This window comes from Schistocerca cancellata, chromosome 4 (genome assembly GCF_023864275.1).
Source record: "Schistocerca cancellata isolate TAMUIC-IGC-003103 chromosome 4, iqSchCanc2.1, whole genome shotgun sequence".
In the NCBI taxonomy this organism is placed as follows: domain Eukaryota; kingdom Metazoa; phylum Arthropoda; class Insecta; order Orthoptera; family Acrididae; genus Schistocerca; species Schistocerca cancellata.
In genome coordinates, this window is record NC_064629.1 from 23255977 (window position 1) to 23275209 (window position 19233).

The 19233-nt window shown below is 41.1% G+C and overlaps 1 protein-coding gene across 1 annotated transcript in view; it reads left to right on the top strand.

The window, feature by feature from the left end:
* The window catches only part of LOC126183322 (very-long-chain 3-oxoacyl-CoA reductase-like), a 90192-nt gene that overhangs the window by 26910 nt on the left and 44049 nt on the right, over positions 1-19233 (top strand). The gene's annotated exons all lie outside the window — the stretch shown is intronic.

Genomic DNA, 19233 nt, shown 5'->3' on the forward strand with positions numbered 1-19233 from the left:
TCCGGCCATCCTGATTTAGGTTTTCCGTGATTTCCCTAAATCGCTCCAGGCAAATGCCGGGATGGTTCCTTTGAAAGAGCACGGCCGACTTCCTTCCCCGTCCTTCCCTAATCCAATGAGACCGATGACCTCGCTGTATGGTATCCTTCCCCAAACAACCCAACCCCCAGCCATCAGACGGTATTATCGTTTTGTTGTTGTTACTGAAGTGAAGGAATGATGGCGAAGTCTGAGAGATTGCTTTCGGGGAGAAAAGAAAAATATGAAGATAATACATGTGACTAAGGTGGGACTGCATCCAAACACTGGCCTTTCTTCTTTCGGATGACCTTCCTCACGGACAGCGTCAGTTCAAACAACACCCAAAGCAACATTAACGGTAAAACGCAAAGCACTGGTTCTGCTAACGGAGATATAAGGAATCAGGTTGACTAGAATGAAACCTGTCGTAGTGTAGAGCAGATTACAAATAATGAAGATCATTTACTCGCAAATGATATTCAGAGACAAGGATCACAACCTAAATATCATGCAACGGCCGCAACGCAAGACAAGAGTTTTAAGCGCTTGCCCAGAAATGAAATTCAGTAGATAAATTACGATGAGAAATTGAAAATACGAAGGTTTTCTTGTTTCAAAAACAGGCCGCACAGAATTAGTATAGTAATTATCAGTTTTTGATAACTAAGTTGCCACTACTGTGTAAGGTTCCTCTACATTAAGAAGGTGAGTATACGTGCCTCCTAAGGAACAAGAGCAACGGATCTTCATTCAACAACATTCAAGTTCGTCATCTGAAATTTTCATGTCATGTGTACATTAATAGAGACGACAACGATACTACGGATTTGTGCTACAGTATTTTAATCCTCAGCGTCCTCTTTACAAACTCGGTTTTACTTTACTCTGGGTGAACTACTTCTTATGTATACATTTTGCTTGAAATTTTTGTTTCGTAATAGCAATGAATAAATCACTTAACTTGAAGTAAGCGCCAGACATTCTTCGGGCGTAACAGTTTCTCTGAAGTTGCTATATTTTTTGACGCGATCCTCAACATGGGTCAGGACGTACACATACTCATTCTAAGGTAGATGAAGTAGTGCTCATCAGTTTCTTGAAAGTCCTTATGTAAGTGACAAAATTCTCCATACCTACTTCTTTTCTATAACATGTCATTCATCCATTCTTGCTTCTGTTTTTTACTTCTTCATGTAGGAAGCCCCGTTGTATCTTACGCATATATAAAAAGTAAATCGAAGAAAGACATGGAATCCTCGTTATCCAAAAGGCCGACTGCACTCGTTTAGTTGCAATTCATTGTGAGCAAAGGACACGGAGTTGCCGCGCTATAATGTGAGGCACAATGTACGACGGTCTGTCGCATATTTACGCATCCAGTGGACACCTAGCCGTAAGGGAACCCGCAACAATGCTGACAGTCAGTGGAGTTCCGGACGTTGTCGCAGTTCTGATGAATACTTGTCTCAGCGCGAACAAGCACACTTCCTGATTTAAGGTGCGTGATAAGCTGTACGATCCTACATGTTCGAGCGAATAGTGCGTCTGTCCTCTCGGGCGCTAGTAGGGTGGGGCCGCTGTTCCTACCCGCTTCATGTGGTTGCACTGAAATCATTAGCAGATGCAATTTTGACAGTTTGACATTTTCTGCGTGCCACTTTCATGCAGTTAGTTTTAATGACCAGTAGTGTATATTGAATGTTCATTCAGTGTTCGCTGAGGTGACAAAAGTCATGGGATACATCCTAATATCGAGTCGGGCCTCCTTTTGTCCTGCGTAGTGCGTCAGTTCGGCGTCGCATGAGCTCAACAAGTCGTTGGAAGTTCCCTGCAGAAATACTGGGCCAATCTGCCTCTATAGCTGTCCATCATTGCGAAAGTGTTGCCTCTCGATTGTTCGATAGCATTCATGTCGGGCGAACCTAGTGGCCAAGTAATACGCTCGAATTGTCCAGAATGTTCTTAAAACCAATCATGAACATCTGCGGCCCAGTGACATTTCACACTGTCATCCATAGAAATTCCATCATTGTTGGGGGACATTGGCTCTGGCTCTGAGCACTAAGGAACTTAACTTCTGAGGTCATCAGTCCCCTAGAACTTAGAACTACTTAAACCTAACTAACCTAAGGACATCACACACATCCATGCCCGTGGCAGGATTTGAACCTGCGACCTAGTGGTCGCGCGGTTCCAGACTGTAGCGCCTAGAACCGCTCGGCCGCTTCGGCCGGCTTTGGGGAACATTAAGTCCATGAATGGCTGCAAATGGTGTCCAAGTAAACGAACACAGACATTTCCAGTCAATGATCGGCTCAGTTGGACCGGAGGACCCAGTCCACTCCACGTAAACACAGCCCACACTATTATGGACAATATGGGCCCAAGACCTCGTGGGGTTGTACCACGCTCAAACCCTACCATCAGCTCTTACCAACTGAAATCGGGACTCATCTGACCAGGCCACGGTTTTCCAATCGTCTAGGGTCTAACCGACATGGTCACGAGCCCAGGAGAGGCTGCTGCAGGCGTTGTCTTGCTGTTAGCAAGGACACTCGCGTCGGTCGTCTATTGCCACAGCCCATTAACACCAAATTTCGCCACACTGTCCTAATTAATACGTTCGTTCTACATCCCACATTGATTTCTGAGGTTGTTTCATTCAGTGTTGGTTCTCTGTTAGCACTGACAGCTCTATACGTAAACGTCGCTGCTCTCGGTCGTTAAGTGAAGGCCGTCGATCTCTGCAGTGTCCTTGGTGAGAGATAATGACTGAAATTTTATATTCTCTGCACACTCTTGATACTGTGCATCTAGGAATATCGAATTCCATAACGATTCGGAAATGGAATGTACCATGCGTCTAGCTCCAACTGCCATTCCGCGTTCAAAGTCTGTTAATTCCCGTCGTACGGCCATTAACACGTTGGAAAACTTTTCACATGAATCACCTGAGTACAAATGAGAGCTCCGCCAATGCGCTGCTCTTTTATACCTTGTGTACGCGCTACTAACGCCATTTGTATATGTGCATATCGCTATCCCATGCCTGTTGTCAACTCATTGTATAATGGGCGCTATCTTCCTGTGTCATTAAGCTCCTACAGTCCAAAGGAATACGTTAGAATATCACGCACACTGTTAATCCTCTTATGTACGACCAATCGGCTCTTACAACAGAGCACTACGTAGCCTCAACGCAACGATAAAAATAGTAACAACGCACGCTAGATAAACGAAGTGTAGAGAGAAAAAAAACTCGGTTGCCCGTTTATATCTGAGTCTTGCGCTTCAGTAAATCGTTTCACTTGAATGGACAGACTGGTTGATTATAACATCGTAGGCTGTACATTTTAGAAAAGCTTTCACATTTTACTTAGCCTCCGAAGTTTGTAGGGCAAGTGAAAGAGAGAGATAGCGAGAGGAATTTACGTGTGTATTATAAATCCCTTCCCTCGAAATTTTTTCCCTTCATACATCCTCTATGTTATCATAGATGACTTATTTATTTATTTTTATATATTATTTTATGATGTGTGTCTGATTTCATTTGTACTAAGACTTCAGAACACGCCCTGAGTGGAATGCGTATGTTCTGAATAATGTTCACCAAACACCAGTCTTCCATAGTTGTCCGCGACGCAGAAAACAGCACGTAGGTCATGAAACCGTTATCTTGAGGCTGTAATAAAATGTTAGTGAGGACCTGGTATTGTATAAATAATTAAATTTTGAGTTGGTTTATTTAAACAGGATGCCACTCGTTTTTTATTAGCAGAATACGAGAAACTGCACAATTATAGTCCACTTTATGAATTACAAATAATTTCCGTTCTTCACACTTTCACAGAGAAAAACAAAATAATGAACTACTTGTACTAGTTCTCAGTTACACGTCCAAAAACCAGAGACTGCCATTTAAGTTCTTAACCAAAACCAACGGCGGCAGACAACATGTTTGTCCTCCGAGAGTACCGATCGAGCCCTGATCTGACAGCCGAACCAAATCGCCCGCCATCCAAGTTAGACGCGACACGAAGATCTCAGAAGTGCTTCGTCTGCCTTTTTGTTTAGCAATTGTTTATTATTTGAAATAATGGAATGATAGCCTGCTATTGAGATATGCTTTTATATTAAATGCAAGTAAATTCACTGTTTAGTTTTTCTAATATTAATAACAGAAATTTATCATTCTGGCGCGCTGTTTGCGAACACAGAAGCTAATAGCGGAGTAGAAGCACAATTTAGGCGGTCTTTCTCACGATACACATACCGAATAAACCAACTGGCGCCGGTACCTCGCACCACATTACGTCATTTTCCCACTACTGTCTTCTCAACTGCTCTAAGAAAAGGTTCTTGTACCTGAATATGATGGCAGTAAAGCCAGAAATATTACAAGCTGTCACTGTTGCTGAAATGACGCATCTACCATACAGAGCATTCCTCACTGCAAACGTTGTTGCTTCGACTTTTTTTCCAATTACCGGGTGTAGAAGTATGAAACCGGAATTTGGTTGGAATAATTACACATCTATTGTTTGAAACTGATAAACAATATGTTATTCAAAATAATTTCCATCGCTATTCATACATTCCTCCACCTCTCTAGCAGGCTGTGAATGCCACGTCAAAAAAAATAGAAATCAGTTCTTCTTTTGAAGCGAGCCAGTCAGCGAGCCATTTTCGTCTATTTTCATACGAACTGAAGCATTGTTCGGCGAGATGGTGTCGCAGTGATGCAAATACAAATAGATGATAATCGGACGGAGCAAAGTCTGAAGAATAAGCCGCATGCCCTAGTGATGGCTTTTTCACGCAACAAAGCCGTCACTCAACAGGTAATAAACCTTAGACCCTGATCAAGAAGTGAAAAGGTCTGTCGTTATTTGATATAGGACATATCATAGGTATCTGGAGGACCAGTACTTCGATTCTTCGATTTAAAGGCATCTGTTTTCACATGTATCGAGGTAGGTATCAACGAGGGAGGACGCTAAACACTCAGCACAACTGTGAGGGCAGGGAGTTGTCCACAGTTGAGACGACCGCCGAGATCCCTTTCAATAATGAGTGGGTTAATTTATCGCTTTGCTAAATATATTAAGTGAGAATTTTTCTCCAAGAAGGAGAGGGCCTCTTTGCGACGACTGGCGTCATGTGCTGCTCGTTCTAAAGTTCCAAACGATAAAACGGGCGACAAAGGTCGATGGGCTAATGAATCACGAACTTTGCTGGACCATGGAGAGGCTGTAAGATTTGTACATCTACCAGACAAGCACATACGGTGAAACCAATACGTACTCGCGGTTCTAGGCGCTCAGTCCGGAACCACGCGACTGCTACGGTCGCAGGTTCGAATCCTGCCTCGGGCATCGATGTGTGTGATGTCCTTAGGTTAGTTAGGTTTAAGTAGTTCTAAGTTCTAGGGGACTGATGACCTAAGGTGTTAAGTCCCATAGTGCTCAGAGCCCTTTGAACCATTTTGAACCAATACGTACTAGTCCACAATAACAATGTGGCAGACACTAGTCTGATTTCAACTCCGATGAAAGATGAAAAATAGGAGACGTAAAATATAATCTGAATTGTGAACGAGAAGGTGTGAACATAAGCTTCGATTTATATACGGGGACAAGATGAAAATGGTGGTAATGTACGAGAGTGATAAAAGTAGGTAAGTTTCACCTTAACTGCCGAATAGTTTTTTTGCACGATTTTTAAAACGTGGTCGTGCTCGAGAAAGCTTCATACATGATGGATGTGGCATCTGTGAAATGCCGAAATAATGCAAAAACGAAAGTACATGTCTCAGCAATAGACAATCCAACTGATTTTGAGCGTCTATTTTTTGGTTTGGATGAGACGTCGGTACAGCACTTCACTCATAAACGAAACAGCAAATAAAGCAATCGGTGAAAGCCACTAAACTCGCGCCAAAATGACGAAGCGAAGTGTATTTCATTTATCAGAAAGGCAAAAGGGATGATTGACTGCCTTGCAAAGAGTAAAACAATAGGTGGTAAATACTATGCAAGTCTTCTAGGCCAACTGGGAGAAAAAATACGTGATAGGAAACCTGTAATGCCGGCCTGTGTGGCCGAGCGGTTCTAGGCGCTTCAGTCTGGACCCGCGCGACCGCTACGGTCGCAGGTTCGAATCCTGCCTCGGGCATGGATGTGTGTGATGTCCTTAGGTTAGTTAGGTGTAAGTAGTTCTAAGTTCTAGGGGACTGATGACCTCAGATGTTAAGTCCCATAGTGCTCAGAGCCATTTGAACCATTTTTTTGAAGCCTGTACTACAAAAGAAAATAATTATCTTTCGTCAGAACAATGCACTTGCCCACAAAAATGCATTGAAAGTGGTGAAATTGAGAGATTTTAAGCGAGAACTGTTAGAACATCCATCTCATTCGTTATATTTGGCACCTTCTCACATCTAAAAAATTAGTGAGTATAAAATTGTTTGAGTCCAATGAAGATGGTACAGTTCCCGTATATGGATGTTCTGAACATATTACAAAGTCGCACTTCAGGAGTTGAATCTACCCAAGGAATATGCTACGAATAGTGTGCATCGACATACAGGATAATTTCTCAACCTGGAGGTTCGTTTAAACCCCGGAGAGTTTTTCTAGGGATGGTCCTATGGAGGATGCTACGCTTTTGCATTTCTATGACGTCTAAATTAACTTACACAGCAAGCTATATCGGGACCTACAGTTTAATACGACCTCCGAATGAAGGTATAACTTGGAATTTTTCACATTAACAAATCAGTGCCAAAGGTTAAAAAAAAAAAAAAAACGAAAAGACATAGAAACAAGTCCAAGGGCAGACTGGTGATCTAATCTTGAAGTTTTGTTGTGTGTTACGTAACTAGTGATCCATCGAGCCACTACATAGTTTAACAAGTTTGTTTTAACGTTAGAAATACTTTATTTTGCTTCCAGGAAGAGATTGGGTTGGGTTGCTTGGAGGAGGAGACCAAACAGCGAGGTCCTCGGTCTCATTGGATTAGGGAAGGCCTTTCAAAGGAACCATCCCGGCATTTCCCTGGAGCGATTTAGGGAAATCACGGAAAACCTAAATCAGGATGGCCGGACGCCCGGAAGAGAAATTTCATGTTTCCACAGTAGAAACGGCCAAATGCTGTAGTCCAAGATTCTGACGTTTTACCGCCACAAGAATGAAATGCTTACCTCGATGTGGAAGAGTAAAGGGTCAGCCGCTAGTTGTGGCCACCTCTATGTTTTATCTGCGTAGCACACAGTTTGGAGTTCAGGACGTGTATCCTAATTCCATCCTGACTGGTGGGTTTTCGTTGCACGGTTCAGTAGTTGCAGCACTGCCTACAATAACCATCACTTCGACTGTTATTTGTGATCCACGATTTAATATTCAATTGCAGTCCTGAACATTCTACAGATGATGTGCACGTGATAATAAAAAATGTTTCACTGACATTTTAATGTTGTTTTCGAGAGAGAAAAATGAAGTATAACGTCGGGAGCGCATCTAGGAACCGTGATAGCACCCTGCAGTACTCAATATAGACGTATAAACTATATGTGAACAAGGCGAACAACTCCGTTAAATTGTTAGCTCATAAATTTGCACATGGTTGAGGCCAACCACGTGGAATCACGATAGAGAAATTCAGAACGACTTGGATGAAACTTAATGTACTGAATATCAGCTTACCTTAAAACAAAACACGTTCAAACACAGTGTTTAGTGGTCTGCCGATGGTCTCCGTCTCAACCGTTAAACACCTGGACGTTCCAACGAACTCATAAAATCAGTTATCCAGAGGAACACTGGGAGCTTCGATATAAAGGCAAAATTCTGAGACAGTGTTGCCCACACACAGAAATGACTGCGTACACGACTTCGTTGTTGTAGTTATGGTCTTCATTGTGGACACTAGTTGAATGTAGCTCTATGCGCTAGTCTGTTTTGTGCAGGTCTCATCATCTTTGAGTAATAACTGCAACTACTTTAACCTGTTTTACAATTCCTATAAGTTTATAGCGGAATCTCCGAACATGTCTTTAACAAAACATTTCTTGCTGTATAGGTGCTCCTCAAACGACTATGTCAACGTAAAGAAAAGTAACCATTGTTTTAATTTTCGTGCCCGTAAAATGGAATATGTCTAGTTTCACGGTATTACTATGATATTCTATACCTCATGGAAAGGGCCTGTCGTGGTTTTTCCTATCCCGTTCTCTTAATCCTGTCGGGAAAGGCATAGCACTAGACAGTGTTTCAAAAGCGGCTTCTCAGTTTCTCGTAGGTGAATATAGATTACACTCTCTAGTACAAGAGAAACGACTTTCGCTCATACTTCTCAGATAGAGTTTCCTTCCCAGCCGTAACCCGCAAAATTTAAAACTCCTATGCGAAGTTCACTGCCGATCTTACTGTGATTACCTCCGTTATTATTGCCAACTTTTTTTTCAATAGTCTGCGATCTACTTTCAAAACTGTAAATATCAGCTCGTAGATAGATGGAGTGCACAGACGGTCGTGAAATGTAGTACTGCAAGAGGACAGCAGGTTGTTCAAATCAGCGTACTCAGACATTTGGTATTAGTTCAAAACCAATGTATTCTACGAATTACATTGTAATGTATTTATGGGATACATCAAATCAATTTCCAATCCAATATGTTTTTGCGATTAAATTCTAATGTATGTAGCTGTCACACACGCCGTAGCATCACATTTAAACCCTAAGGCTAGACTGGAATCCGTTACCAACACTTTATTAATCTAAGATGATCTATTTGGAGAGACTAAAAACTTTTTGGGAAATAATCGTACCTTAAAACAAGGTTTTGTGCGCTATTTTATCGAAATAATGGTTTGCACTACGAGTGACAGCAGTCTACATTATTGCTTTTTGCTCAATAATATGATATTATCTTCCTAGTCCTAAAGCACGCTACGGTCGCAGGTTCGAATCCTGCCTCGGGCATGAATGTGTGTGATGTCCTTAGGTTAGTTAGGTTTAAGTAGTTCTAAGTTCTAGGGGACTGATGACCACAGATGTTAAGTCCCATAGTGCTCAGAGCCATTTGAACCTAAACTACGATTTGATGTGATGCTCTAGCAAACTCTTCAACACGTGCGAGAAGGTAAACACCCATGTGTTTACTAAGAGGTTTTCTACTTTTTGTTCCTGTTGTGCTGCGAAGAAAACGTTGCTACTGTTAACACCAGGTGGATGGGCATTATCTTGCTGAAGTGTAGCACCAAGGGAATGCTGACGGTAGGTTTTTTTTTTTTATTTTATTTCTTCTACCACTACCACTTCTTTGGAACAGTGGTTGCTGCTGAGGGTACCAACAACAAAACCAGCGGTCATCATTGATGATAAAGCATGGTACGTCCTGAGTCATGTGCATTGTTAGTATAGCCGAACTTTACAACAACCATAAATTCGTCACCTCAGGCTACAATTAGCACAAGAATACATGTACTGCCTTGCAATGACAGGTTTTCATACTTCTCTTGGATTAAAATTTGTTCAAATTTTTGGAAGAGGAGATTAATGTTTAATGTCCCGTCGACACCGGGGTCAATAGCGACGAGCACAAGCTCGGATTAGGGAAGGACGTAGAAGGATGTCGGCCGTGCGCTTTCAAAGAAACCGTCCCGGCATTTGCCTTAGGCGATTTAGGGAAACCAGGAAAAGCCTAAATCTGGATGGCCGGACGCGGGTTTGAACCGTCGCCCTCACGAATGCGATCCAGTGTGCTAACCAATGCGCTACCTCGCTCGGTTTCAAATTTTTGACGCTTCTTTCACACGCGCCATAGACTTTTTCAAACTGAATCGTTTTTTATCGACTAGAAACATGTCTGATATCACTTGATGATCCTGGAGCGCTGCAAATGTCACCCCCAAAACTATGGACGCACACTGATAGTGTGTAGCAGGAAAGATCTCTGAAACGCATACCTGATTAGATGCCAATTTATATAGTTCTTATTGCAGCTCCCTCCTTCTGCAAATATTGCTTTTAATCCCAGTAACGTGGAATGTACAGCGTATTTACTACACAATATGGGATAAGTATAATCGAAGCTTAAACGAAATTAATGATGATGATTTATTGATCCATTTTCATCTACACAGCCGGCCGAAGTGGCCGTGCGGTTAAAGGCGCTGCAGTCTGGAACCGCAAGACCGCTTCGGTCGCAGGTTCGAATCCTGCCTCGGGCATGGATGTTTGTGATGTCCTTAGGTTAGTTAGGGTTAACTAGTTCTAAGTTCTAGGGGACTAATGACCTCAGCAGTTGAGTCCCATAGTGCTCAGAGCCATTTCATTTTCATCTACAGCTGCACAATGCGCAAGAGATATTTGGATTTTTATGTTAATATTAACAATTTTATATATAATTATAACCTTGTACATAATAACACACAATAATATATCAATTAATGACGAATACTTAAATAAATGTTGTTATGCTTATACAGAGTGATAATATGCAAATGTTCTTTTGTATGAGACTACATTGGGTTAACATAGAACAAATTATTTTGGTAGATATTCATTTACTGTGTTTAAGCAGTGATCAACCAAGTACGACTTCAATTTCGATTTGAAGTGACCAATGTTCTGTATGTGTTTAATGCTATCTGGTAATGCATTGTATAGTTTGATACTATGATGGATAAGACTGTTCCGAAATAACTTTGTGTTGGCAATTTGAATATGAACATCCAATTTTTGTCTTTTATCATTGTGTAATTTTAGGTGATGAGTGGTCTTTTTGTGTATAAGTTTTGTTTTAAATACATTGTATTTTCAAGTATATATGCACAAGGAAGAGGCAGGATCATCTTTTTTTGAAACAATGGTCTACATGATTTGCAATTATCTGCCCCTTCCATTACTCTTATAATTTTATTATTATTATTTTTTAATTTTTAATGTTTTGATGGCATCTCCAGAATTTCCCCAGAACGTAATCCCTTGCCGGAGGTGAGATTGTACGACTGCATAATATACACACTGAAGAGTGTTGTAGCTGGTACATTTTTTAATGCACGCAACACAAAACAAGAAGTACTTAATTTTTTGTTCATTTGCTCAATATATGCTTTCCATTTCAAATCATGAAGAGTAGTAGAACGGAGAATAACGATTTGTTAACGGCAACGCTTAGTAGGAAGATATTGTAGTAGAAGAATGGTTCAAATGGCTCTGAGCACTATGGGACTTAACTTCTGAGGTCATCAGTCCCCTAGAACTTAGAACTACTTAAACCTAACTAACCTGAGGACATCACACACATCCATGCCCGAGGCAGGATTCGAACCTGCGACCGTAGCGGTCGCGCGGTTCCAGACTGTAGCGCCTAGAACCGCTCGGCCACATCGGCCGGCTGTAGTAGAAGAAAGGAAACAATAATTCCCCTATCCAGGAACCAAGATTACACAGAATGACCGAAGCGGGTAAGATATCAAAAATAGATTGGTGCAGATGAAGAAAGCCTGCTTCGACAAAAGAGCTCTCCAGATGTCAAATGTTGACATGGAATTGAGAAAGGAGCTTCTGCAAACGTACGCCCAGAATTGAAGCGCGGACAGTTCGAAATCAAGAGAAGAAGAAATCGGAAGAAACATTTAAAATGTGGCGCTACTGAACGATGTTAAAAATGAAGTGGACAGATACCGTATAGGATGAAATGAATGGGTACAATGGATAGATGAACCCACAAGTCCCTCGTTAGTGTGGTGTCAGCTATGGCATTCACACACAGTCAGCGCTGAAAAGAGCGGAATAGGAGAAAAATTGCTGGATCGTACAAAATCTAAAATGCAATAAACAAATTAATGAGGATGTTAGTTGTAGCACGTCTGTGAAGATGAAAGCATAAGTGTTGTTGCTGTCATGAGTCCGACGACTAGTTTGATATCTGTTGCCAAGCCTTTATCTTCGTTTACAATTTTTACCCCTTATACTCCCTACCATTACCAAGTTAAATATTCCTTGATGCGTCAGACTGTGTCATATCAACCTGTCCGTTCATTTTGTCAAATTCTGTCATAAGTCTCCTGTCTCCTACGGTGTATTCAGTACCTCTTCATTAGTTACTCGATTTGATTGTCGAATCTTCGATGTTCTCGAACAGGATAAGATAGAGGACGCCAGCAAACCAGTCCACAAACTACGATCCAGTATATCAACATCCATCTCTGAACCATCATTATTTACATGTTGCATAAAGTACACACTTTTCTGAAGATTCCCTAGTAGTAAATCAATATTGTCTGCGATGGTGGGCCTTTAAACGCGTAGTGTAGTGTGCCCATAGAGTCTGGGTACATAGGGAATTCTAATAAATAATAAAGCACATTTTAGCCACTTTTATGTTAACAAATAATATTTTCAACATGAACTCCGTGCGTTTCAATGCATAATTTGATGCGCTTTGCAAAATTAAGGCGAACGCAATCGAATAGGTCTGAATTGCTGTCAATTTTAGCACGCTGACTGGTAATGCGTTCTGTCAGGTGGTTTATCTTCCTCTAGTAAACTTTCTCTTTCAGCATACCCCACAAAGAGGAAACAAGGGGAGAAATTTCTGGTGGACGAGGGACCACGCCACATGACCACTTCTCCCAATTTAGTGAGGGAAATTGTCATTCAAGCAATCTCTAACAGCTGCAGCAAAATAGGCACGGGCCCTATCGTGTTGAAACCAGTCTGGAAGTCCCTCATCCAAAAGCTCAATTTGAGGCATCAATTTGTCTCTCAGCGCATTCAGACAAGTCTCACCGCAATTTTGCGATACGACCATCCTTCTCGTCCACTTAAGAGTATCGGCTCCACTTCTTCTTCTTTAGACAGAGCCATCATTCAAAAAACAAAATTTATTAGAATTATTAGAATTAATTTTATTATTATTTACTTATTTATTAATATTTATAGAATACAGAATATTTATTACAATTTATTAGAAATCCCTATGTACCCAGACTTTGTGGATTCCCTGTACATTCGCGATAAACGAAACATACAAAAACTGAATAAAAGTTGCACACAATATTTGGCGTATACGTCTATGAAATTAGAGTGGCGTTGAATTAAATGTAAGACGTGAAATCTTGTTGTCTGCCTGGCAGGATATATGGTTTGCAGTTGCCAGTGTAACTGGTCTTGTACACTAATAAACATACACATGCAGTTAGTACTGTGGCCGGCACCAACACTTCCGCAAGAAAAAAAAGCAGCTAGAAGTGAGTAGAGCAGTGCCGAATGCTCCTGCGCCTGCGCCGTTAGCAGATCTACCAAAGCGCCCCCTCCCTCCCCCCCCCCATCCCACCCCTTCGGTAAAATTAACTTACGGTAATCTTTTCTAGAGATGTAGCAAATTAAAAATTTAATAATTTTGTAAAAAAATTTTATTAAAATGAAGCATGTTCAAAAATATTCTTAGCATCAGTTGCCATGCACACCGATCTCTCGTTTCAGTTGCGGCTTGAAAATGACGGGTTGTCCACCTGCCGAAATATTGGTGGTTGTCGAGCCCCTTACCTGGCTCCATACCCGTAAGTTATTTGAACATTCGATACGGAAGAGGCTCAAGTTTCAAGCGAAAATATTAGTTAGGGGGACTAATAGACTACATATACTCTCGGTCTTTCCTACCTCTTTCCTCCACTGTCGTGTCTCGCTTCACTCATCAGAAGGCAGACACAGGGTAAAATCGGAAGCATTCGGAGGACAAATAGTATATATCCTTCGGCACCAGCGCGCCACTCTGAAACCTTAAAATACCGTAGCGCAATAGTTCCACAGTCGAACGTAGGTGGACTGTGTAGATGGCAGTTGTATCAACCGAGCGCACTGTTGCCTCTTAAACCACGTTAGTGACAGATGTCTCTTCGGTAGTAATCGTTCTTTTGTGATGCTACTTGGACAAAGCGACACCGTAGAAATAACAATACGACAACAGTGTGCGTTTACAGTCGCGGGCTGACGGGTAAAGCTCCTTTTCGTGGTCAGAGGATAAGAACGTGAGAGACAGGCGAACTAGCATACCTCTCCCGGTTAATTCTTAAACCATATCGTCGGTGAAGAAACAATACCGCGTAAGTATCAAAATAAGAATTTTACGTGAAAGACAAAAAACTCTCTAAAATGCCTAATACATTTCACAGCGGCGCTATATTTGCATGTAGCACTACAAGGAAATATTGGATCAAATAAAAGTATGAAACAAAAAAGATACGCTTTAGAAAGCTTAATTATGGCACACACGCGGAATTGTCTCGGTATTTATGCCATGATCTGCTACTTACGCGGTATTTGTTTGTCAGTCTCCCGGCACGACTTGACGCATTCACGTTGGTACCTGGTGCAGAGAAGGCTAGTAAGAACACGTTTTGGAGCATTAATCATTTTTTATTGAAAGATTTCATAGAAACATTTTAAATAAATATACTGTTTACATAGTTCCGATAATGTCTGCACATTTCTTCAAGAAAAATCCTAAACGTCACTCAAAGCAGCAACACAGAATTACACTGCACTGACACTCGTCACACAGTTACCTCCTCGATAATTTTCATTCATAAGGAATGTTGTCATAATAACTACGACAATTTTTAGGAAGAACAGATTTAAGTTGTTGTAAATGATCCCATTTGGATTTCTTGATTTTTAGTCTTTCCTTGTGTAATTTGGGGAGGCAAACACCTCCAAGAATTTTCCTCGGACGCCTCGCTTATTCTTGCCACACCTCGTTGAAAGAGCACTTGTAGTAAATAATACCATTTGGGCGGTACTTTAGCGCCCTCAGATCGGTAACTGTAGGCTCATTTTTTAAAGCTCTTCCAGGCCTAATTGAGTCGTACAGCCACAAACTTTTCTCTGCGTAGTTGATGGAAAAGGAGTAATCTAGGTAATGGACTTCGTATGGCTGTGGCTTTCTTCTCGCTTCTTTAGATATCATAGCGTATTGGCTAGAAAGTGTAACGTCACGTCCTTTAAGCTTGCACTCAATGGAACCGTGAACTGAGTCACATTCCATCTGAGTATGCCCTTTCTCCAAAAACTTTTGTGTAATTGATACTCCAGTATCAATTGCTAATCTTAAAAGAGCATTTGATAACATCACATTTTTGTTCTGATATGTGCAGGCGTCAGAATACAGAATGACTTGAACGGGATTTGCCTTAATCGTTCTGGATAGGATGTCCACAATGCATGAGGCAAAACATTATGCAACCAAATCACCTTGCGTTTCATTGAACCAGTACATACTGCATCACGACTTTCTAAATTATACATTGTAAAGTTATGAACAGCCAACTTTGTTTTATAATAAACTGCACTAGCACTTAAAAATGGAGCTACTTTCACGGCCTGTAGGTCCATGGTGTACACTGAACAGAGGTTCTGCTGGGCTTCTTTCTTGTCAGCATTTTCTTTGCATCCTTGCCTGCTCTTTCCGTTCTGTGTTGCTTCCACACGTCTTCACTCAAGTTACCATGCCTGTTACTACAACACAAGTCGCACTGGACTTTCTTGGGGGAAAATAAGCTAATATCACCAGCTTCTGAAATCAAGTTAAAGGTAGCCCGACTTAATGGTGAAACCTTCTCTGCATGACATTTTACCACATAGAGTTCATACAGCTGTTGTTTGGATTGTAGAATAGGCTCAAGGTACAACTTCTAGGAGGATTTCCTGCAGTAATGCGACGGAAGTTTCGGAAGAAAGTCCAGGAATTCTTTCATGAAGGTTCTCTCATCTTGCTTCTTCGTCTGTTTGATTCGACGTCGTGACGATTCTGTATCAGGACTCATCCCGTGTGTGGAATTACCCAGCCAATATCGGACAGTCCATTCTTTAACCCCAAGAGTATCGACAAACATCTTTTTGCAAACTTTATGTTTCCCCAGCTCATTTTTCAAATGATAAATGAGAGTCCTTTTCTCCTGGATTCGCCAGTGTTCTTCCCTGGACGTTTGGTTAGAATTACGTCCACAAGCTTGATAACGTAAACCTTCTTCTGATCCCATGAAATCGTTTCCCAAACTGTGTTAAATACTGCCTGCCTATCAGCAGCAGAAAACTGATGACACTTCCTTTGAACGGATTTCTGGCACATCTTCGAAATACATGTTGGACCTAATTTTATAGCCTCTCTTGGAGTATCATGAGTGATTTTACCAATTCGACTTCTTTTGTATCCAATATACGCCTCTCCATGCATTCTCAGAATTTTATTGGCATTTTTCTTCCAATCTTCAGGATGTGGTTTGGACTTCCTTTTCCTGTCACTGATTACGTCACCATAAAATTCTTGGCCTTCCCTGTCAGCATCATTATTGCTCCCGTGATCTTCCGATAATTTATCCAGAGTGTTTCGCAAACAACGAGCATCATCGCATAGCAATGAGTGTGAAGTACTTTAGTTTCTAGTGGAAACTGTGACTGTGGTTTCATTTTGAGAATTGTTGGATACAGGCACTTAAGTTTCTAGATGGAAAAATATTTATAAATTATTTTAAGCAAACAAAGATGAAGGTCAAATTCATGTATTTATGAGAACGACGGAATCAGTAATACTATTAACAATAATCCCAAGAAAATTTACCTGCGTCATTAGATGTTGCAGGAACAGCAACCGAGAACCCCACATACGAAATTAATTCTTCTTCGGTAAATGTAACTTCAGCCTTACATCTTTACTCGCCTGTTGTTCGTTCTGCATTTACGGGAGATCCTACAAGAAACTGGACAGTCTAGAAATCTTTGGCAGAAATGAATAAAGCACAGAACGAGTCAAGTGGGGGCGTTCTGGTTTATACCATAATAAGACACTTGCGGTGCTACTAACATTCAAAGGTGAATAATAAAACAATTTTCTTACCGCTGTAAGTGACTCTCAGGAACGATTCTACGCTTTCATAAGCTGATTTCAGCTGAGAAACAATTTCTTCTTCAGTAAAAAGATCGTCGTCTGTATCGATGTCCATTATCACGAATGAAGCTACAAGCATGGAACCACTTTTGAGCACTGTTAAATACGTAATAAGGCAGTAACATTGTGCTGTGGCTGCGCGTGCTTTTGTATTTACGCGGTATTGTCTACAGTATCCATAGATTGTAGATACGCGGTATTTAATTCTCTACAGTTCCGCGGTATTGCCATCGATTTATTTGCTGTGTCACACACGTGGTATTGTTTTAGATAATTTTATCACGGTAAATAATTAAAAATCCGGCATTATGGCGTTAAGAGCAGATGTGCGTACGGTCAACCACATAATCTGACTGAAAAACGAAAAATCGGCAATTTGTCAGTTACGCGGTATTGTTTCTTCATCGACGATATTCCGTCCTTGGATTGTTTTGCTGGTCAGTTTGGGCCCCTGGTGGGGGGCCTGTGTCACCGTGCCCTCAGTACGGCCCTGCAAGTGAGAAGCTTCCGTTAGAGAGAACACAGGTAACAAAGATTTACATCCTCTTCAGCAGAAGTACACTCGTACGCTCTATAACAAAACCCCTTAGTTTTCATACCGTTTGCAAAATTCTATCACGCGTCAGTGGATTGTTAACTGTAATGAAAATTCCTCACGGGGTTCCTACTGAACGTCGGATCGATATATAGGTCCGTGATTTTGCGATTACAGGTTGGAGAGGGGAACTGCCAGACAGAGAACTTTGAGTGAACCGGTGGAGCATTGTCCGGTAGCTCAAATGGTAACAACGTTCCCCACGAAACGAATATTTGCGTTCGGTTCTTGATTTGGCACATAGTTGTAATCTAAAAGGAAGTTCCAGTGTCGTCCACTTACTGAAGATGTACACTTGCTGAAATGTTTACTACCGTTGCGCTATCAAACAATCGACTGAAGTATTGTTTTCGATCCGAGCACGCCAGCTGCATGGGCTTACGTCTCGAGTTAATTTCCGAATTCTTGATCCCAAGAACTAATTAGCTATCGTAAAACTCCCCTCTATTAACGGCACTGCAGAATGCTAACAACGTGTTGGAATAAATCTTTAACCATCAGTTAATTATCCTTAAGGTCCAATTACCAGAAAATACCTGCCCTTCATCATCATCGCTGTAGCAGCACATAACCTCCCATCACTTTAAGTGCAGTGCCTCAAATAAAACGTCACAGAATTTGTGCAACAATCCTGCGGCCGCTATCGGTACTTACAGCTCAAGACGTATGTGCAATAATATTTCAAACTTCAATCCTTTTAATTCACAAGGTTCACTCCGCAGAGAAAGATATTCTGCTTTCAACCATTCCTTTTTCCCTTTAAAAGCTGCAAAAAAATCAGAGATTTTAGCATTGAATTTGTAAAAAAAAGGTCAAACTTATTACTTGGTTCTCAAGATATTAAACATATTTTCTTTCACTTCACCCTAAATTAAAAGAAAAAAGTAAGTTCATTGAACTCTATCTTTTTGAAATTATGCTACCCACTTGTCAACGAGAAGTAATTGTTTCATCCACGCTTCGGAATTCCGAACACGTAAATTCATTGAACTATCTTGGATGTATTATTTCACATATACGGTATATCATACGAAGCATATTCCGGACTAAATCATTTCATATCACATGAAACATTACGTAAATCGGCTTTCTGTTATTTCTTTACTTAACATTATTAAAATCATTCATTCGGCGCATGCTTCTACGCGCGGATGGTTGTCGCAGAAGCGGCAATAGCGGCCAGAATACGGTCTCTTAGATTTCTCGTTGAAGGCGTCGCCCATACCGTGCTTACCCTTATACCACTCCGAGGCTCACCAGATAACAAAGAACATAACATTTATGTAGATACAAATAATATAATAACTGAAATGAAAGGTGGTGTGGCTAAGGCCTCCCGTCTGGTAGACCAGACAAGGCGGGCAGGGTCGGAACCCGAGGCCTGGCCGCGATGCCTCCCCCCTCCCATCCCTGAATCACTCCCTCAAAGTAGCTTTTTTATTTTTTTATTTACCAGGAACAGGGTAAATGGGCAAAGTATCTTTCATTGGTACAAGCTTAAATACAACAGAAATGCCATCCTTCCGGCGGAAATAACACGAGACATTACACTCGTACAAGACGAGCAATTTTTTTTTATTAACAAGGTGTAGAAAAAAAGAATAATAATACTGATGTAAGCTAAGAGGTGTGAAGCAATAGACAGTGGAGTGGGGGAAATAC